General features: G+C 42.8%; 1 protein-coding gene across 1 annotated transcript in view; it reads right to left on the bottom strand.

Moving 5' to 3' along the window:
* Dusp22 (dual specificity phosphatase 22) overlaps positions 1–22,640 on the bottom strand; it is a 98,055-nt gene that overhangs the window by 9,756 nt on the left and 65,659 nt on the right. The gene's annotated exons all lie outside the window — the stretch shown is intronic.

Below are 22,640 nucleotides of genomic sequence, written 5' to 3'. Positions count from 1 at the left end.
CCCTGCTGCTCAACCAGCCTAAAGTGACTTTCCGATCTTCCACAGCCCTCAACCCTGCCACCCTGCTGCCAGACACTGATCAGACGGTGCTGCACGACTGTGCGGAGGTTGTGGCCCATGTCCACAGGATTTGACCAGACCTCACAGATGTCCGCTACCAGACGCGGAAAAGACCATGTTCACCGATGGGAGCAGCTACGTGATGGACAGAGTGAGGCTAGGGGGAGCAGCGGTTGTGGAAGGGGACCACGTCATCTGGGCTGAGCCATTATCAGTGAGCACCTCAGCACAAAAAGCTGAGCTCATTGCCCTAACCCAAGCTCTGACGCTGGGAAAGGACAAGAAGGTCAACATCTATATGGACAGCAGGTATGCATTTGCCACTGTACATGTACACGGGGCCATTTACAAGGAACGCGGGCTGCTGACAGCAGAAGGCAAAACCATCAAAAACAAAGAACAGATATTAGGCCTACTTCAGGCCATATGGTTGCTGTAATGCACTGCCAAGGACATCAGAAGGGAAACTCAGAGGAGGCAAAGGGGAACTGGAGAGCGGATGAGGCTGCATGGGAAGTGGCTGCTGGATATAATAAGTACCTGCTAGTTTTTGTAGACACTTTTTCAGGATGGACAGAAGCTTTCCCAACCAAATGGGAAACAGCACAGACTGTAACAAATAAGCTGATAGAGGAGATAATTCCCAGGTTTGGACTCCCAGTAGCCATAGGCTCAGACAATGGCCCTGCTTTCATCTCTCAGGTAACCCAGCTTTTGGGTAAGTCATTGGGGATTAATTGGAAATTACATTGTGCCTATCATCCCCAAAGTTCAGGTCAGGTAGAGAGGATAAATAGGACTCTAAAGGAGACCTTAACCATATTGACCCTTGAGACTGGTGAAAACTGGATGGCCCTCCTACCATTTGCCCTTCTGTGGGTACGCTGTACACCATACTTTAAGGGCATCACACCTTATGAGATAATGTTCAGGAGGCCTCCTCCCCTATGCCCTAAGCTTGGTTCTGAAGCCATAGCTGAATTGTCTAACCAACATTTGTTATAGTCCTTACAGGCCCTGCAGAGAATCCAAAATGAACTTTATTCCCAGATCAAGGCTGCTCATGAGAAGCTGCCTAAGGATGCCCTAGTCTTACACTCTTTTGTGCCAGGACAGGTGGTGTGGGTAAGGCGACATAAGACTGAGTCCTTGGAGCCCTGCTGGAAAGGCCCTTACACCGTAGTCCTGATCACTCCTACAGCTGTCAAGATAGATGGCCTAAGGACCTGGATCCACGCTTCCCATGTCAAAGCAGCTAACCTGACCAAGGAGGACAAGTGGAAGGTGGTGCAATCTGGTGATGACCCACTAAAGTGGACATTTGTGAAACATTTGAACTAGTAATGTTTTTCTGGCTTTGATAAAGAGTAAGAATGGATGAGTTTAAGTTTAAACTCGGAGTTTGAGCATTACCAAATTTTTGGAGGTTTATTGCATTGTCAAAAGAGGAACTGAGGAAAAGACTTTAAAATCAAAAATGCATTTCCAGTCTGTCTATAGGCATTTTGTAACAGTTTTCAACAGACCCACAGAGGACAGGTGATTCCTAACATTGGCCCTTAACAAGTTCCAGGTAAGAGCATACTTAAAAACTATTTCCGTGTGAACCACCTTGTTGCCTTAATTGGAGTAAAGTGGCCTCTTGTAAGACTCACTGATCTGAAATCTGCGGTTCGAAGCCAGCCCAGGCAGAGAAAGGTCCCTGTGAGAGTCTTTGTCTCTAGTTGGCCAGCAGAAGTGCTGGGAACAGAGTTGTGAGCTGCTTTGAGGCTCAAAGTGGTAGAGTGCTAGTCTTGAGCTAGAGAGCTGAGGGACAGCCCTCAAGCCCTGAGTCCAAGTCCAGCGACGGACCAAGAGAAATGCCAAAGGTGCATTTACCTCTGAGTGGAAAAGTCACTCCTGGGACAAATGGAGCATCCAGAGGCAGCAAGCTACTGCTTGGATGGCAGATACAGTGTCAGGTCTCAGAGTCACCTGTGTTTGGCCTTTCAAAAGTTAACCAGAGCCAGGAGGTCCTAAAAGAATAGTTTGTAAGCATGCCTTTCTAAATGCTCATGCCTATGTACTGGGCAGGAACTTGCCAGTCATCTGTGATAGTAAAGCTAAGATATTGGGGAGACATTTTTCCCGTGGTAACCTTCCCACTCCTCTGAGTTAACTGGAGTTGAGGAGCTCTATTAAGAAAAACATGCCTGGCAGGCTACAGAGTCACTCCCAGGAAATGTTTGGAGTGGGAGATGTGTCCAAGTGTACTAGAGTGTCCAGATGAACTAGGGTGTGGCCTCAGAGGAGGTGTGCCAGTTGCCTAGGTAACTGGATGGAGATTTAAAACAGGTGAGAACACCTGCAGCTGTCCTGGGGATGGACCTCATAGCTTTCCTGGGTACAAGCTTAAGAGCAGCAGTCACATCGGACTGGCTCTTGTATCATACTTGCTCTCCCCAGAAACCTTTGGGTGGAGTCATGTTACAGTCCAGGCAAGATTAAGCTCTCCAAGAGAAATCAATGATTTGATTTTTGTGTACAAGAAAAAAATGGGGGAATGTAATAGGGAGGTCAGATCTGGCCAGTGCCATCATTAGCTATGGAGAAACCTCAGGTTGACTCCAGCTCAGATTAGAGCAGAAGCCAACTCCATCTCCACAAAGCCCACCCCCACCCTATCCAGGGAAGCTCCCCTTTATTATGATAAGTTATGTAAATTGACCACTTGAGGCCTGGGAGCTTCAAGGGAACCTGTGCCCTCCTATGAGTAGGCGTATCCACCTGCATCATGTGAGCCCCACCAAATCCATGCGCCAATTCTAACTAGAATGATAGGTTGGTTCAAACAGATACTGAGACAGACTGTAACTCTATTGGCCACCTGTGTGCGGCCTAGCATGCACTGTAAGTGTTGTATCCTCATTGGTCACCTGCGTGTGGCAAGTTTGACTGTGATGTTTACCTTATAACCAGGCTGGAAGGCCATACACAGGCGCGGTTCCAGCTCTTGAGTCTGGGCTGCACACGTGCAGGCGGCTCCAGCTCCCGAGTCGGGCCCTGATCCTGCACTCGTGGTCGGCGGTTTCGGCTCCCAAGTCTGGGCTGCAACCAAGGCCGGTTGGCTCACTTTTTGTTCACTTTTTACTTCCCCAATAAATCTGTCTTTTTGTCATCTTGTAGCTGGAGACTGTGTGGTGGACTCTTGGGGGAACCAGGAATCCCCTCCCTTGGGGGGGGACCCCGTTTCATTGTAGCGAACCCCCACTCTACTTCACCTCCTTCCTTCCCTCCTTCTTTCTTTTCTTTTCCTTTCCTTTTTCTTTGTTTCTCACTTTGCTGTAGTTCTTGCCATTGAGAGTTCCTTCAGGAGCCCTGAACCCTTCTGATAGATCCTGGCTTTCAATGAGAACACCCATCTCCTTGGGCTCTCCACTCAGGTACAGTATTAAAAAAGCTTCACCTGAGGAAGAGCTTAGTGGCAGGGTGGGGGTGGGGAGGGCTATGAAGTCTGCCATCTCACAGCAAAAGCCACAAGGGCAGACTTCATAGCCCTCTCTCTAATTTGAGAGCCCCTCCTACATGTAAGACAATTGCCACAGACCTTGTGGTGTGTAAGTAGATATCACAAGGTTGAGGGATCCTCCTCACATCTCTGAGGGACCCACCAAGGGGCAGTGAATCAAAGGTGCCTGGGCTCTCTGCCCAGTAGAACCTCATGGAAGTTTCAGGACAAAGACTCATATTGAGCCCTGGCTTGGCCATTCCTAACTACATGACCCCCAGTATTCAGTGGGTAAGTAGAAAGGTCAAATGGAAGCTGAGGCTAAATGAGCATTAGGCCAGGGGCAGCCCCAGAGACCACTGCCCAGCACATCTTTCTCTACTAGTACCTTGCCCCCTCTGATGGAGTGAACTGGAATAATCTCTTTTCCTCCTAGGAATCATGAAAAGTATTTCCTAAGAACAATACAATGAGGATTTAAATAGTATCATGAAAACACATTCATCTGTGTTTCGGACATAAATTTTTTTTAAAAAGCACAAAAAACGGGGCTGGGGATATGGCCTAGTGGCAAGAGACCTTGCCTCGTATACATGAGGCCCTGGGTTCGATTCCCCAGCACCACATATACAGAAAACGGCCAGAAGTGGCGCTGTGGCTCAAGTGGTAGAGTACTAGCCTTGAGCAAAAAGAAGCCAGGGACAGTGCTCAGGCCCTGAGTCCAAGCCCCAGGACCGGCCAAAAAAAAAAAAAAAAAAAAAAAAAAGCACAAAAAACTATTGTGCTTTGAGCAATGGCTAACTCAAGCTAATGAGCATATGTGTTACCTCACCTACTTACTGAGATTCATCATTTAGTATCTACCCAGCAATTTTCAAGTAAACAGTATATTGTTATTAACTACAGTCACCCTGGTATATGACAGATCTCTTGCACTTAGCTCACAGTACACAATTTTAAAACATCATGTTTTGACTACACACACACACACATACACACACACACACACACACGATTTTTGTCTGTAAATTAAAGAAAACAAACAAAATTAGATAAAACTGTGCTTTGTTCTTTTGTAGGAAAGATGGAGTCTAAAGACAGGACAGAGGGTTTTCTCCCTTCCAAGAGGGAAGCTGACCTCTGCCATGGGCTGGATGCCCAATGGGGTTTCGCCATTTAGGACTGTCACCATTTAGGACTGACGTCATTCCCCTTATTTGCAAGTTTTCCTCTAAAGTGAGATAAATATTTCCTGAGTGCTAGAGTTCCGTTCAAAAAAACAGCTGTAATTGAAACTGCCATTTACAAAATAAAATCTCCAGAGAAAACCTGAGAATGGGAAAGGCCTCACAGAAAGAAAGGTGGAAAAGGCTGGAAACTGCAAGGCTGCAGTTTTGGAGACAGGGTCAAGGCTTTATGCGCAAAAGTCTGAAGATAACGGCTTCTACAGAAATGAGAAGATCCTACTCAGAGATCATTCCATATCCATTAAAGCAAACCTTTCCAGGGGTACTGGATGACCCCTGCTCCTTGGGGAACAGACACATTGTTGAGGGGAAGCTAAAGGGGTAACAGACACCAAGAACAGCTATTCCTCCCTGTGATTCTTGGAGCTTTATCCATCCAGAAGTTGTAGAAGAGATGAGTAATGAGAACCACGTTACTACGTCACCACACTGAAAATCAAAGTATGAGTAAGTTCAGAAGAAAGTAGGGAGAAAGGCATTTACTGATATCTCAGAGAGATGAGGGGGTGGGGAAGAGAGAGATGATGGGAAGGAGGGAAGAAGAGAGGGAGGACTGCACTGTGTTATGGGACAATCATGTCAAGGAAGGGAGGGAGGGAGAGAAGATTTTGCTCTATTATAGGACAACAATGTCAATCTCATTCCATATCTCTGCAGTACATTTAGATGTGTAGATTCTTTGACTCACTGTGGTACTTTTGAGGAATTATCTGAGGTATAAAACCACACACACTTGCAAAGAAAGATACACATAACATCTAGGGGACCATATTACCTCACACAGCTCCTCACAGCAACCTAACTTCTTTATGTCTTTGTTAATTCACTTTTTTTCTCTTCCCTCTAGCATAGGATACCCTCAAGGCCAGGATCCGCTTGGGCATTTGTGAGACCCAGAAGGCTGCACAACATAGAAGTGGAATCCATTGCTATTTGTTGAAAGAATGAATGGTACTGAAATAAATGCCTCTGAGCTCAAGGTCTGAAACAGAACATTATCAAATATAACCTGGTTGTAAATCAATGTGACCATTATAATAGCATCATAGGAATAGACATATTGATGAAGAATACCAACACTGTTGAGTGCATAGAACCTGCTGTAAGACAGTTCTTACCAACAGTTTCACCTGAATCCATTGACAGCTTTTTACTTTGGAGTTTTTATTTAGAGAAAACTTGGTTTTGATCTAGACTGTAAGCAAATGATTTATCCTCTGAATATGTCTTCTAAATGATAACTCATGTAAATTTCATATCCATCTGTTGGAAACAGACAATGTGAACAACATACCTACAACAATCCCAAGCAGAGTGTGTGGCTGTCAGTATATGTATACACATGCATGTGTGTGCCTATATAGTGTATGTGTGTGTTTTCTTGTTTATTGTCAAAGTGATGTACAGAGAGGTTACAGTTTCATACGTTAGGCATTGGATACATTTCTTTTACTGTTTGTTACCTCCTCCCGCATTCCCCCCTCACCCCCTCTCCCCTCCTCTTTTCCCTCTCCCCCCATGAGTTGTTCAGTTGGTTTACACCAAGCAGTTTTGCAATATTGCTTTTGTAGTTGTTTGTCTTTTTATCCTGTGTCTCTTGATTTTGGTATTCTCTTTCACTTTCCGAGTTCTATTACCAGTATATATAGTTTCCAATGTATTCAGATAAGATACAGTGATAGTGCAGGTACAACCACAGGAAGGGGATACAAGAGGATCACCAATAGTAGCTACAGTCACATGGCATGTTGAAAGTAATTACAACAGTGCTATAACAGTTGTTTCCATAACATGGAGTTCATTTCACTTAGCATTATCTTATGTATTCATAGGGGCATAGCTATTAGGCTTTTGTGATCCTCTGCTGTGACTACCCTAAACCTGTGTTCATTATTCCCTATGAGGGAGACCATAGAATCCATGTTTCTTTGGCTCTGGCTCACTTCACTTAGTGTAATTTTTTCCAAGTCCGTGTTTGTATGCTGCTTTTCCTTTTGTATTTTGCAGTTTAGGGGATGGAACCCAGGGCCTCCTGTGTGCTACTGAGTGATACACCAACCTTCTACCATTTTTGTATGATGTGACTTAATGTAGACAGTAGGGAGATGACAAGGGACACTAAAATGCAGCAGAGCCATCAGGACCCTGGTTCATCTCTCTTTCCTCCCTCAGAAATTTTCCTCTGGGCTTCCTGTGCTTACCTCTTAGTCACTGCTGAGCATCAGGGCAGGCTACCCACTGGAGCAAAAGAAGGGTCAGAGAAGTTGCCCAGGACTGCTGAGGTGCTGCTGTTTATTTGTCAAATTCCCAAACATCCCTCTGCCAAGTAGAATTTACTGACTCACATCACATCAGCCTCCTTTTACATTATTAAAGCTCCAAACAGAGCATTTCATTGCCAATTTATTATCACACAATGGCTCCAAAAACAAATGGATAGAATTTCACCTCTTGTCACTCTAGCCACCCAGAGGAAAGAAGTGAGCACCCAGCAAGTCCACGGTCTCAGATAAAACATTTTAACTTTGGTTGATTTCTTCTTGCTCCCAGAGAGGTTTTGTGCTGTACCAAAATGCTGGGTGGTAAGAACTTTATTCATATTTTACCTGTTTTCTTTCAATCTCTACTTTTGTGTAAATGTGATGCTTTCACATTAAGAATAAGGGTGTACTCAGCCAAGTGTGAAAATCTAGCTATCCTTTAGCAATCCCCTCCACTGAGGAGGCTGAGATCTGGAGTATTACCCTGGAGACCAGCCTTGGGAGAAAAGTCCCTGAGATTTCAGCTCCAAAATAGCCAATTGAAAAGCATGGCTGGAAACATGGCTCAAGTTGTAGCATGCAAGCTGGGAAAGAACAAGGACCTGAATGCAAATCCTAACTGTCAAAAGAAAAATAAAAAGAGCAAGAGGGGATTCAAAATTCTAGAGCTGATCTAAAGATTATGGTAAAATTTGTTGCCTGACAAACTGAGTATACTTTATTAAAATTCATTATTTTAAGGTTCTCCACTGTTACTGCATCATTTTGACGTCTTAGCTGCACCAGTTTAATATCATTTACTACAGATTAAGAGCTCAACCAGAAGACCAAACTTTGTTTTCTTATCTTTCTCTCTGGTTGACAGTGCATATTACTAGAGAATATTTTAGGATTTTAGAATTTATCCAAATAGTTAAAAAAGATAAGGGTTCATACTTTAAATATATGAAAAATTAAACAAAATCTAATATAGTGACACATAAGTATATTTGAAGGGAAGGTTTTGTTAGATGTATATGATTTTACCTAGGTTTCCCTAATGGTTAGTCCAAATTCAGGAAGTCTAACATGATTCTCACCATCAGTGCTGTTGAATTTGGGGTCAGATAATTCCCTGTGTACTTCAAAAAGTGCAGCAGCAAATCGACCTTTGTTTTCCAGATGCAAATGGCAGCCTCCACCCTTGTGTGGCATTAAAATGTCCCCAGGTATTTCTGTGTTTGGAGAACACAATAGATCCCCAGTGGAGAACCATTGCTCCAACCCACTAGGAATCAATCTTTAATTCTACTAAAGAAAACAAGATACACTAGTCAAGAAAAAGGAAAGAAACATCGACAGAAGCAGTAGCATGGAACTCTTAAAAACTACTCTCAGTGAAGGAAGCTAGCTAGGAAAGATTAAGTACACCGTACTTGGGAGGAAAATTTACCGGTGAGTGGTTATCACTGTTGATCGTGGGAATGGGGATCAAGTACAAGGGGTGGGGTAATTTTATGGGGTTCTGGTGAAGGCCACACAATTTGATAGTTTTAAAATGAGTAAAATCTGCCAGGTACCAGTGTCTCATGCCTGTAATCCTAGCTATCCAGGAAGCTGAGATCTGAAGACTGATGTTCAAAGCCAGCCTAGGCAGGAAAGTCCACAAGATTCTTATCTCCAATAAACTACTCAGAAAAAGCTGGAAGTTGCACTGTGGCTCAGGGACAGTGCCAAGGCCCTGAGTTCAAGCCCCGGGTCTGGCAAAAAATGAAAGAAAGAAAGAGTAAAGCCATTGAATTATACACCTCAGATAAATGATTTTTTATGTAATGTTATTGGTAAAACTGTTGGTTAAAAGCATGAGAAAATTAGGAGATTGATAAGATATCGTGGAAGAAAATTGTCAGACAGGAGATAATAACCATCCCAATGATTTCCTCACTGAAGAAAAGTCTTTGAAGGCAAAGAGAACAGGTGCCCCATATTCTGTGTGCCCAAATGACTGTTGAAACAAGTCCACAATATTTTTGTTGGTCAGACAGCTGCAGTGTCTGTTAACACCTGATGCAACCCAATGGGCTGTTTAATTAGTTCTGGGCTGAATCTTTCTACGGAAAATAATGTGCATGCATGACTACTCATGTTTAGCATGGCTAGGAAAGTGGCTGGCGATTGGCCAGAGCATGTCCTACAGCTAGTCTATGTTTTCTGTTAGGATATAAATTAATTCTCGTCAATGATGCGACAAACCCAGTGTGACATGATATATAAAGAGGCCAGAAACTACTCAAAATTCCCCATTGCCCACTCAAATGTCTACAATCACACACACACACACACACACACACACACACACACACACACACACACAGAGTTTTATCTCCTTCCTTTGGTTTGTTTTAAATGACAACTGCTGTTGTTATTCAGAGAAGTTCTGAGGACTTTCTGAGTATGATGGGAGAATGTTTAACTGCTATTAATTTACCATACCAAAAAATGTAGTCTTTATGTAGTGACTATGAGATCTGTCTGGGGATGCCTCTGTGTGTGTGTGTGTGTGTTTTCTTCTGGAGAAGAGGGGGCTTTTTCTGTTGTGAACATTAACCTGACTTTATTGTCAATGATGTAAGATTCACATGTAAACACTAAGAGAATAGAAGATGTGTATGGAGAGGCTGGAAAGAATCAATAAATGTCTTTTCTAGTTGATATCAAAATACCTAAACTATCCAACCAAACAACAAAAACCCCACTCACCTAACAGAATATGAATCCTAAATAAAGAAACACATTGACATTTCTAAAATGTTCAACCTGAAGTTGCTAATCAAAGTGAGAAATAGGTTAGAAACTGGGGCTTTAGGATAAATTATTTTAAGACCTCAATCCAATGACCTTTTTTAATTAAAAAAATTCCATGTAAAACATTGAAAACTAAAAGGACAGTAAAAAAAGACAATTTAAAAGTTCTAATTTCCCCCAAAGGCCATACAAAGAAAGATAATTTCTTCTTTTACTAATTTCACATAAGATAAGTTTCAATCTTGAAATTCTAAGGGAAGTTATCCCCATTCAAAGGCTTGATAAACTGAGGAATGGAGCAATCACTCTGGGTCTCTAATAGCAGAGGCCACCAGGGATATTTAGGAGACTATCCACTGCCTGTTACCACAGTAGGAAGAGAAAGTGCAATAATAAAGAATTCTGATTAGGCCCAACTTACAAACTGGAGGTTGAAGGCAGGAAGGAGTTCATCTCCATAATTCAGTTTTTAGAAATATCATAAAGGCATTTTGTCTTTCATTTTTGCCAATAAGACACTGAAAGATTACTAGGAAAACTGGGTTTCTCCCATGTACCTTTTACAAAGCATACAAACATCAATTTCACAGTGGTATCTCATTAAGCATAACTAGGGCAACAGATACTTTACCACAATGATCCCACAAAATATCGAAATAAGAGAAGGTGGCATTGACCCACTTTTTTCCTTTATCTTAAATGTTACATAGTTGCCTTTGAACTATTCATACATAGTAAGCTTCAGACATTTTCAAAGTTTTCTAATGCCAGATATGGGTGGCTCACATTGTAATCCTAGCTACTCAGGAGGCTGAGGTCTGAGGATCATGGTTTGAAACCAGCCCAGGCAGTAAAGTCCAGGAGACTATCTAGCCACCAAAAGACCAGGAAGTGGCTCAAGTGGTAGAGCTCTAGTCTTGAGCAAAAAGGTTCAGGGACAGCACCTAGGCCAAGCCCCAGAACTGAATATGGACAGTTAAGTGCAATTTTAAAGACAAGAAGCATGTTTGAAACAGAGTAAAGTCCTTGACAACTTGGAAACAGCTCAACTTCCAAGGCAGCAAACTACCTTTTATGTTAAGGTTTCCCAACTGCCAGCCAGCCTCTGAGAGTCAATCTACAGAAACCAGGGGTGAGGATATGTAGGTTCAGCAGACTCTTCCAGAACACCAGAGGCATATTCTCCATTCTATTTAATCATTTTCTTTAAAAAGGTTGTCAAACTAGCTTTTAATTGACTTATTACTCCAGCTTTTCTTCTAGAAAAGTTAAATTTTTTTATGGAACTTGAAAACTTGTTTTCTTCAGAAAAGCCTTTGGAATAAGATAATTCTTTGCTTTGGGGCTAGAGAACATTGAATGGGTTGACAAAATGATCTAGTTAAACTTGTTGGATTCATATTCAATTGAATAAGTCTGATTGGTTAGCTCTTGGTATCTCTTAGAGATGCAATTTAAGCACTAGACTTGTGCAGTCATGGTTGAGGCCTTGAGTTTGGTTTGCCTGGCAGAGATTCCCAGGAGAATGATAGGTATTCAGCTTGGGTCCTTGCTTTTCCCAGATGAAATTCCCACCTCCTACTTTACTCAGTTCTCAGGCCACCAACCCCATTCTCTTTTGTGGCTTTGGCTAATGCTTTGTACTTCTTGATTTTTTTTTCCCAGTCCTAGGACTTGGACTCAGGGCCTGAGCACTGTCCCTGGCTTCATTTTGCTCAAGGCTAGCACTCTACCTCTTGAGCCACAGCGCTATTTCTGGCTTTTTCTGTTTATGTGGTGCTGAGGAATCGAACTCAGGGCTTCATGCATGCCAGGCAAACACTCTACCACTAAGCACATTCCCAGCCCTAATGCGTCGTCCTTCTTTCTGGCACCTTTGCATCTTGGTTCCTCCTTGGAATGTTTCATCCTTGGAATTCCAGAAATGCTTTTCCCAGACAGACACATGACTATCTTCTAGACTCTTAAAACTGAAATGTCAGGCTGGGATTGTGGCTTAGCGGTAGAGAGCTTGCCTAGCAAGCATGAAGCCCTGGGTTCGATTCCTCAGCACCACATGAACAGAAAAAGCCAGAAGTGGTGCTGTGGTTCAAGAAGTAGAGTGCTAGCCTTGAGCAAAATGAAGCCAGGGACAGTGCTTAGGCCCTGAATTCAAGCCTGAGGACTGGCAAACAAAAAACAAAAAACTGAAATGTCACTTGCCAGGTTGCCCAGATTTCCTCAAAGGGGCTCTCAGATACAGTAATTCAACAGTACAAACATAAAAAATGTGTTCTTATTCAAAGTCCTCTAGCCTCAAGACATAGAAAGCAGTTCTTCTGCAATGTGTTACATGGCAACAACACTCCCTCTTATTTATAGGTCCCACAATGTTCATTTATTAATTTGTCAATTATCCTTTGGAGCCAGCAATGCCATATGATTGCCTTGATTTTGCAAAGCTTCTAAACTATTCAGGCATATTGTCTTGGTTTTGCTCATCTTATTGTTCATCCACTCAAACATAGTGTAGGAACAAAAAGTCTTGGACTATGGGCTAGACTGAAATTCTAGATCTGGTTCTGCTACTTAGAGCTAACCATGGGTACTATCTCATAGGTATGACCATGGTACTTATTATCCTGTAAATCTGTTGGGAAAAGAATTTAGATGTATGTATATATCTATATTCTATAAATGGAAAATATTTTTAAAGTATTGTAAAATGGGCCAAAAACATGTACTTTCTTGCTAAATCCCAAGGTGGGTTTCTTTTATTGGGGAAAAATCCACATCTTTTGTAATTTTAGGAAGAAGTTGTTGGACAGAACATATAGAGGGTCTGCCTTTTTATTTTATTTTATTTTTTAAATGTAGGGCAAAATATGTGCAGAATGAAGCAGATTTCTGCACCAGGGCCATGTGTGTTGCACTACAGTTTGAACTTCAAGGTATGGAAAACTGTAGAACACAGGCTCCAAGAGCATTGTGGAGAAGTGAGTAGAGGCAAACTTGGGCCCATGAGGGTCTGAGGGATGAGCTGGGTCCCTTGCCACCTTCTGACTAGCTCAGGAGGGGTACAGCAAGTGACTGAACGAAGCCCATGAATGGAGTGGGGAACTCTGATAACAGGCAAAGCAAGGGAGGAGCAAAGAAATTCCCAGGACCAGTAATTGATGAGCATCGGTGTAACTGATTTCCTTTTGTGCCCCAGATTTTGTAAGCAGTAAGAAAGACAAGGACTCATTCTCGGGGAGTTAGAGGTCTGTGGGTTGGAGCTCATGGCAATTCCAGGCACAAGCAGGGGAGCATATTTCATGACTGGAGACCAAAACAAATCACTGCTACTTCAATTAGGTGACATCACCAGGTAGATGGGTTTCTGTAGTGGAGGCAGGCAGTCTTGATAAGCTGCATTAAGATGGAGATGCTTATTTAAAAACATGCCAATGAGAATTCTTTAAAGAAGAAAAAGGGTAAGGTCCACCTTTTGTTGACCTTTTTTTTTTTTTTTTACAGGAGATTGTCTTCCATATAATCGGTCTCTTTGTAGGAGTATCCATGAAAGAACCCAGAACAGGGAAACAGCGCATTCTCATGCAAGCCCTCAAAAACAACCTAAGGTATGTTCAGTTGTGTTGAAGAAAAGGCCAGAAAAAAAATGAAAAGGGCATATGGAAAGTCAGAGAATTTTCATGATCTTTTCACTTCTGTGTCTGTTGAAACAATGAAATGGAACTAGCTGGCTAGTCAGGTGTTTGAGAATGCTGATAAATCAAATTAGAATAGGGAGATGGGGGGCAACGACAAAAATCATAAATCATATGGACAGACCTTCAGGGTCTCCAATATTATCAAAACAAATGGAGTTGATATAGAAAAAAAGTATAGCACATAAGAGTTTGTGTTTCCTAAAGGAGCCTGAACACAGAGGCATGGCTTGAGTATTTGACATTCTGCCATGAGACAACCATTAATGATCACAAAATGAAACAAATAATAAGATACAGAAAAGAAATACGTACAGTAAAATGATCTTGTATTGAATTTTTAATGTATTATCATGCCACTAAAGAACAAAAATTATTTAGGGCTAGGGGTGTAGTTCAATGGTAGAGTGCTTGCCTAGCATGCATGAGACTCTAGGTTCCATCTCTAGACTTTTGTAAAACAAAAATACTTTTAAATGGGAGGGGGAAAGTCATATTATATGTGTTAATTAAATCACGTGTAATTTGAAAAATCTGGAGACATTCTGCTTTGTCACAGTGAATAGGTCTGTACATTAAAGGTTAAATAATTAAAGGTCTGTACATTAGTCAATGTGCTTTTGTGCTTTTTTTAATTGAAACTAAAGTTCTCTATGTCAGATTTTTCAGTCCGTCTTTTGTCTTCATTACTGATATACACTTGTATTCTTTCAAAAAGTTTATTACTGTGATGAAAACAAATGGACCAATTTTGAGTCATATGTTACACAGTATGTTAATAAGTGCTCTATAGCCAATGGCTCCTGTATCTCCCACATGGGACTTGGAAGGGTCATGCTGCTTCCATGGACTGCTGAGGCTGGAAGTACTGCAAGGAGGCATTTGGTAAGGTTTCCCAATTTCCTACTGTACCCTGCTCTACTCTGTCTTTGTGTGTTTGAGTGTGTGTGTGTGTGTGTGTGTGTGTGTGTGTGAGAGAGAGAGAGAGAGAGAGAGAGAGAGAGAGAGAGAAAGAGACAGAGAAAGAAAGAAGAAAAAAGGAGGGGGACCTCTAATCTATATGCACCCATGGATTTCACTGTAATTGAATGGTGATGAGGTCCTTGGAGTTGGGCTGAGTATTTCAGACAGTCCTGTTTGTGAGGCTCATTGTTGTTTCATCTCTCTGTAACATTTCCCTTTGGCACTAGGTGCTCTTAGATTTGGTGCTAGGTGATCCCCTTGGCACTAGATTTCTGCAGGGTTACTTGTCTCCAGGAGCATCATGGGTGTCCTATAACCTCTTTAGGGAGCACCTGGCCTACCAGCTCAGGCCATACCTCTGGTCACACCTGAGCAAAGCTCCTCAGAAGGGCAGTCCGTGGTAGAACCATGCATGGGGCTGGTGAGAGGAAGTGGTCAGATGTTACCCTACCCCAGAGGCTTCTTCCCACTCCTATCATAGAAGTGATACTCCCAGTAAGTATTTTGCATTGTCTACTGTTTCTACTTTTGAGGGCCCCAGCCAGCATATCCCATCACCAACTATAATAGGGTAATATAGTTCTCTGAAATGTCACCTCTGCTGGCAATTCTTCTTTGGAGAGATCCCTGAGGCATCCAATTCAGTGTGGCTCTTGCAACATCTCGCCTTTGGCCCATCCTGCATAGGCCCAAATCATAGCTCAGGATCTTAAAAACTGCCCACAGCCCAGATACAAGCAGCTGGAGTCCAGTCTTATCTTCTCTCTGTATTTTGTCTTTGGGTTACAGTCACCTTCCTAAGACACAGATGATATGCCAAGCCTCTGATCCACACCTAGATCTTGTAGTTTGCCATCTCCTCCCCAGAATGCCCTATGTGGAGCATCTGTGGTCCTTTCTGCCTGTGCATTCTGTATCTGTACTCAGAATTAGCTTGTGGAATATTCAGGAGTGGCTGTTCTCTCTTCCCCGCCTTATAAAAAACTCTGAGATCAGGGCTGCCATGTCTAATTATGCTTGCTCCCATGGCAGTCTACGCACAAATCTAGTTCTGCTGTCCTTTCCCCACTTTCATGAGAGCACACTTTGCAACAGATTGCCTGGATAGCTGCCAACCTGGAGGACCTTCCTTCAGAAGCTATCAGCTTTCAGATAGGCCACTGTCATAAGCCTATTTTGGGGGTGCATGTGGGACTCAAACAAGTCTAGAATATTCTTTAAAGATAAAAACAGTGAGTCACAGGCAGTGCTCCACAGAGCAGGCTTTGGGGGCAAATGTGTAGACTAGAATCTCCACTCAGACCTGCTTTTAGTATTAACTGGTTAATACTCAGATGTTTCTTGGAAGCTAGTAGTACTTCCTCTATTCTGCTGCCAAGTCCCCAGCCCCACCCATGGCTCAAGGAAAGGTTGTCTTAAAGCAATTGCCAGCTCTGAGCTGGGACCTCATTACCAGATGCCCTCGGGATATAAGACAGGACACTTCCAGCTTCCTCCACTTTCCTCACTGTGCTTCTCAAAGGCTGCCTTGCCAGATCCTGTGAAGAGCCTTATTGGGTTCTGGTAACACGGTGCACTCTGGCCCTCCTCCTCAGGATGCCAGCTGCTTTGTCACCTATTATTGCTTCCCTGGGCTTTGTCCTCGAGTTCCTTGAGTACATCTGCTTCCTTCCTAGGACCTCGGCACCAGATGGAAGACACCTCTGCCTAAAGCCACATGCCTTCAGAGACTAGTACAGCAAGCCCTCAATCTGCAAGTACTTGTTTGGGCATCTAGATTTTCTCCTCACCTTGCCTAACAACGGAGCACCAGGTAGAGAAATGAGTGTCAAGCATCCACCTGCACATGTGGGCAATTCTGAATTCCTGCCAGAGGCATCTTGTGCAGCAGCTCCACCACTACCATTTCATTAGTTCTGCTTTCTATATAGGTAGTTTGGGTATTTCAGGACTGGAGGAGTTTGAGGTACATCTAGCCAGAGTTGCAACACTGCTTAACTGTCCTGATTTGGCCTCTTTCTGCCTGGGAAACTAGCATTTGATTTCTTCATATGTCTCAGTGGTTCTTCATCTACTATGGTTATATGAAGCACTCAGTGATAGTTGGTTTTGTTTTAGGGACTGCCCTGCCATCTAGATGGGAGGACTTTTGAGATCAGAAGGTGCCCTCCAAGTTCAAAATGCTATCTGGAAAGCTGGCTCTGGACACATCATTGTGTCACTGGACAGTGTACTCTGGCCCCTCTCATAATAGGAAGTTTCTTTTATGGTAGGCTGGAGTAGGAGCTCCCCACATGTGTGGGCAGACTCCTCTAGAATTTCCCCAAGGTATGCCTCCTCTAGAATTTCCCCAAAGTATTCCAGAGAAGCAGGACAAAATTCCAGAGAATCTGACACAAATGTGGTTCCCACCCACGAGGTTGGGACTCTCATCTGAAGAACCACATCTACCTTGACCTGTATCACCAAGCACCATACCTCTTGTGCTTAGAGACAACAGTAGGATAGGAAGGGCTCTGCCAGCACGGAGGAGGCTTTAGTTCTAGAGGAAAGTGACCATCCAGGTGTGAAGTGTGTTAGCATGTCAAACAGCACCCCTCACGGACACAGTTGAATCTGCAAAAAGCCCATGCCAACAGCTGAGCAATGTTCCTTTCTTCATGCTTTCCTACCTTCCTTCTAGCACTACTTTGGTGTGACGTAACACAGGAGAATCCTAGCCTCTGGCTCATGACGTCTGGTACTTTACAGCTTCTTTTGAGACTCAGATCTAAGGAAGCGGTGTCCCTGCCTATGAAGAGCACATCCTTCACAAAGCAGGAGGTGACATTATTCTGTTGTACATGGGGAGGACCTCTGAATTTTATTTTCCAAAAAAGGCTCCTCACGAGTGCTCTGGGGAAACCCAGAGCTGCCAACACATCGCAAACCTGCTCACAAGCGAAGTCTGGTTCCTGTTTGTGCCTGCTTGGCTGCTCTTGGGTATGGCAGCAGAAGCTGAGGTCAGGGCCAGAAAGCAGATTCAGAGAAATAGGCTATTGTCCTATTTCTTGCATGTCTCCTGCACAAATGCCACATGTCACAAATGTGCATCCCGAGTGGCTGTTGGCAGGCCCTTGTAAACTGCTGTTTTTCCTTGGGAAGGCAGATTATATGAGCATTTCTGCTCCTGAACCATGTCCCATATGGCATGGTTCCTTGAAGGAATCATTAGCCAAACCAACTGCCCCTCCAATTCCTGCCACCTAGCTTTAAAAATCAGACCCAGTACGTGCCAAACAATGACCTGATCCAAATGTCTCTTCTGCTAAACTGGCTCCTAATTCAACAATCATCACCCTCTCCTGCAATTAGCATGCCGAAGGACCAGTACTTTCAGGTACCTTCTAAAATAGCTCTTGGACAACCAAACTCTAATAACTGAACTAGAAGCTTCAGGAAAGAAAACTGTAAACTGTTCACTCTTAGGAGCAACCATTTGCATAGCAATGTGGAGTCAGAATAAACCCAAACTTGCAGATGTTCAAACATGCACTGGCAACTCTTTCCCTTGAAAGACAGAGACTGGGGCTCAGCACTTGCAGCTTTGTCAGACGTTAAAGCTGGTGACTAGCAAAAGGACACTAATTATGATACTGGCAGAAATGATGTTCTAGTAAGGACACATGATGGATCATATATCCTAGTGTATCTGAGGACAAGGAGATTCCATTGAATGGAAGAGGGAATGAAGCTTGCAAGTGAAAAGTCAAAGGAAGTTTTTTATTTTTTTTCTTTGTATTTCTTCCTTTCTTTGGGCAATAGAAAGGAAGGGAAAGAGGAACTACCCTGTACAATCTTGGTGGCTTCTTGTTAAATACATATATAAATACAAGAGTGTTGAAAGTGCATTCTTCATAAAATTATTAGTAACTCAGGGTCAAGATGGGAGGAGCCGTATGATGTAGGATAGCAGGGGTGTGACTCTCCGTATGTTCTCTATTTCTATGAAAGACTGCATGCAGAGTGGCGCTTGGTGCCCACCTCTGGCCATGAGATAGAGGTTTAGATGCTTCTATTGGTGCCAAATACCTACTGCCTGCCTTTAGCTTCCTAAGGGTCCAGGTATCTGAGCTTGGCAGGCTCCCAGACATGGATGATATGACTTCCTGGGAGTTCAGAAATAATTGTTAATAAAACAATTACAAACAATAAGTGTCTATGAACATACACACATATACATGCACATACACACACACATACAGCTCCAATCACTGGAATTTAGTTGTTGTCTATGTAAATAACTGATGCCATGTATCTCCAAGAACTAAGGGAGAAACTAGATAGAACTAGTACTCAGAAATTTAAAAAGCTGCTTGCAGGATTCCTTAGGGAATATATGCCCGCCTTTAACAAAGGTGCTCTCTGACTCTGTGGGGCCAGGAAAGTTTGTAGACAGGTACACTTGGAATGGGGATGGATCTAGGAAAGGTGGTTTTATGGTACCATCAGCCCTGACCCGCACCCCCCCACCCCCCGCTGAAAAGGAGAGTACAGGGGAGCAATACAAGGGCCTTCCATGACAGTAACATTCTTGCCAGGGGATGCAGGTAGGTCAGAAAAAAATCCCCAGCTTCAAGCTCATGTGCTGACTGTACATGCTCACAGCACAGTGATCAAGGGTTAAACGGATTTCCCTAAAGTTCGGATGAGAGAAGCAAAGATAGCTTGGCCAGGGGATAAAGCTAGTCTTTGGAAATCTTACTGTATTCTCTCTTTCAATGAATAAGGAGATTAGAGGTTTAAATTCTACCTAAAGTTTCATGATTCTGGTCTCTGGGCAACTTGTGTATTTATCCTGAATGCTGGCTACAATGGGGATTAAGCCTCCTTGGTACTCTGAGATCTGGGACCCAGTCAATACTTCTCCAGCATCTCCCTTAACTCCAACCTTTGTATAACTCAGGCACACACTGCCATACAGGGCAGCGAGGCACAGACAAAAGAACTACGGTGATGGCAGCAAGAGCCCAGAGAAGACAGGTTCCCAAACCCCCGTTCTCTCACATTGACTCAGTTATCACCAGTGACTTCTTGTTCCTCCCAGTTCTCCTTCCCTCAAGTCCATTTGCCTGCCTGGAAGTTATTTCCATGACTGTCTCAAGGTGCCACCTTCTCTTACCTGATGGTGGTAACAGATTCCTCCCAACAACTATCTTGAACACCCATTCTCTCTGGGCACCCATGGGAGCCTTCTCCCCTGCACATAGAACACCCACCAGTTCACTCAGTACTGTTCAATGTGCTCCTGCAGTAACCACACTACAGCACCCACAATCCTCAGCACTTAGTGAAGGGTCCCAGCTCAAGAATCAGACCTTGGGGAACAAAGTAAAGTGCCTTACCTCACTGGGCTTGATTGGGTCCAAGGGATGGTCTAGTTCATATATAACCAGGACCTTACAAGTAAAAACTTTGTCTCAAACTGTATGTTGGATACTGAAAATCTGTAATCCAAAATGTTTCCCAAATCTAACACTTTGAGTGCTGATATTTTCACAAGTGGAAAAATTCCATACTTGATTCCAGGTGACAGTAAAAGGCAGATGCATTAACAATACTGTATAAAATTACCTTCAGGTTCAGTGTGCATGCATTTTTTAAGTATATATGAAGAATAAATGAATTTCAGGTTTATGTCCTAGGTTCCTCCCCTAAGATAATCCATGATACAGATGCACCAGGATTGAGAGTACATACAAAGCAGGGGAAAAGGTCATATGTCCTCAATCCCAGCATCAGGGCCACCCTTATAGTCCTGCTGTCCTATCTCATTGCAGGACCGCATCTGACAACAGCACCCATCATCTAATCATTGTGTGGCACTTTGCAGTATGAACTGTCATCCAGGTTCCTAAACTCATGGAGAAGGAACTCCTTCTCTCAACTCAGAGGGGCCAAGAAGTATACTTCACATTAAAACTGTCAGTACTGCCAGAGGCTACCTGCTGAGTCTCTGAATCCTGAATCAGTGGGCAGAGAGCATTGGGGGACTTCTGTCTGTGGCTAATAACAGTGCTCAACCAAGTTGCCCCTGGTCCTGCCAGGGGAAAGCCAAAGATTCTCCGGAGACTACTGGGGATGTGCCACCCTCTCATGAGTATCCCTACAGATGGCATTGGGAGACATGCTCAGTACTCCTAGTCTCATTAACATAGAAAACACACAGGCACCACAAGAGGGGTACCTGTCACACTCAGGTACACTTGTCCAATCAGAATACACACTTTCATGCCCTATGTGGTTTTGTGGCCCGCCATGTCCACTGGAAATGCTGCCAGCACAGGAGTTTTTCTACCTTCCTCGAATAGTACAAGCAACATCTAGAAATTAGAAATAAACTCAAGCTAATAAGCTGCCATCTGCAGACAGTGTTCATGTTTATCAGTTCAAGCCCACCTGTCTTCCCTTCAAGCCAAATTTAACCTTGCACCAAATTTACACAAGGAAAATTTAGTAAATGGTCTCAAATTGCTACTCAAGTCAGTTTCTGTTCTTTATATTAAAAGCAGCCTATGGAGTTAAATTCTCTTCAGTAATGTGGCAAATGTTTTTGCAACACCAGCACTTGTGTATTCCTCATTGAATGCAGCCATTCTAAGGATGTCAAATATTTAATGTTCACTTTGTGCAAGAAAACCTAACTTCAATGTCAGAGTTTCTTTTAACCCATACTGAGGATTCAAATTCCTTTTAGCGTGGAGCATAAAGAATCATGCTAGGCAGAGGCTTTCCCTCTGAGACCTGTATCCCCAGACCAAAGGGTAATTTTCTGTCATGGAGGTATGGGTATACCCTTCATAAGCATATAATTGTACTGTCTTCTGGAGGTTAAGCTCAGCCTCTAGGTCAAGGCTCAGTATTGCTTTGTGGTCTTTCATAGAGAGAAATGCATGCAAGCTCATTTTACCTAAGGAAGAATACATTGCACTATGTTGGTTAAGTTGCCCTTTATTTAAAAATGCCCCCAAAAATGTAGCATTTGGTAAATTCTACCATGGAGAACATAAACCACGGATAATACATACACCAAGAGATGTTTCCTGAGCTGGGAGATTTAAGAACATGAGGGCAGACTTCACACTAACATAATCTAGAAGTGTTGGCTTTTTCCTTCATGAAAAGTAATTGTGATTGCTAAACAGTGTGGTAGGGTTCTTGAGATTATTCTACAGGCCTTTGTAAGGGCAGTGGAGTTAAGGTAAAATATCTGCTTTTGCTATTAATTCTCAACACAATACAGCATGATTTACACATATATTCAGTTTAAAATGAAAAACAAGTTTACAAATCACTACTGGTAACTTAAAAATAAACTCTAGGTTGCTTTTCTTTTTGGCAGCACCATTCTGAACTTTGCAATATTTCAGAAACTCCAGGTACATTACAGTCTTCTGAGAAAGGACCAGTACTTCAGAATTCCCGGGGAGGCTGTGGAGAAAGAACACTACTGGCAACAAAAATTAAAACATTTCAAAACGTACAGAAACACATGTAGTTCATAAATGTAGTACATGTAGATTCAAGAATTCACTCTGATATCCTAAATACGCTCCTTTTTCTCTTATTACTTTTTGCCGTGTTGGAGTTAAGCAAATAGCTTACCACTGAATTATTCCCTCTGCCTTTCTAAATACTTTAATTTTGCCAGCATATTCCAATTTTTTTAGATTAAGGAAAATGTACTTTATAAGAAAATTGGTTTTGCTGAAGATAAACAATTTTAAAGCCACATTTCCCTTTCTTGCTCATTATATATATAGGGCCTGTACACTTGTGCAAAGTTGGTAACTTCATTTGCTCTGGTCTTTTGAGAAACTGTGCACCTTTGATAGCCTCTAGGTGTGGGGAAATTTCTTTGCACTCAGGAGTGCTTTGTGTGGTAGAATTCAGAGAAACTAGATTCCAACATCTTTTCACAGAGAAGTTGAAAATATGCACACACACACACATATATGTGCACACACACACACACACACTGTTCATGTGGTATTCTGTGCTTAAGCAATTTCAGTTGGTATAAAGGACTGGACCACTGAAATGTGCACAGCATTTCAGGATGCCTGCTATCCCAAACTGCAAACAGGATGCTCTTGTGGCAAACTTGTAG

This window comes from Perognathus longimembris, chromosome 6 (genome assembly GCF_023159225.1).
Source record: "Perognathus longimembris pacificus isolate PPM17 chromosome 6, ASM2315922v1, whole genome shotgun sequence".
NCBI classification, from domain to species: Eukaryota; Metazoa; Chordata; class Mammalia; order Rodentia; family Heteromyidae; genus Perognathus; species Perognathus longimembris.
This window is presented reverse-complemented; position numbering and strand designations above follow the sequence as displayed.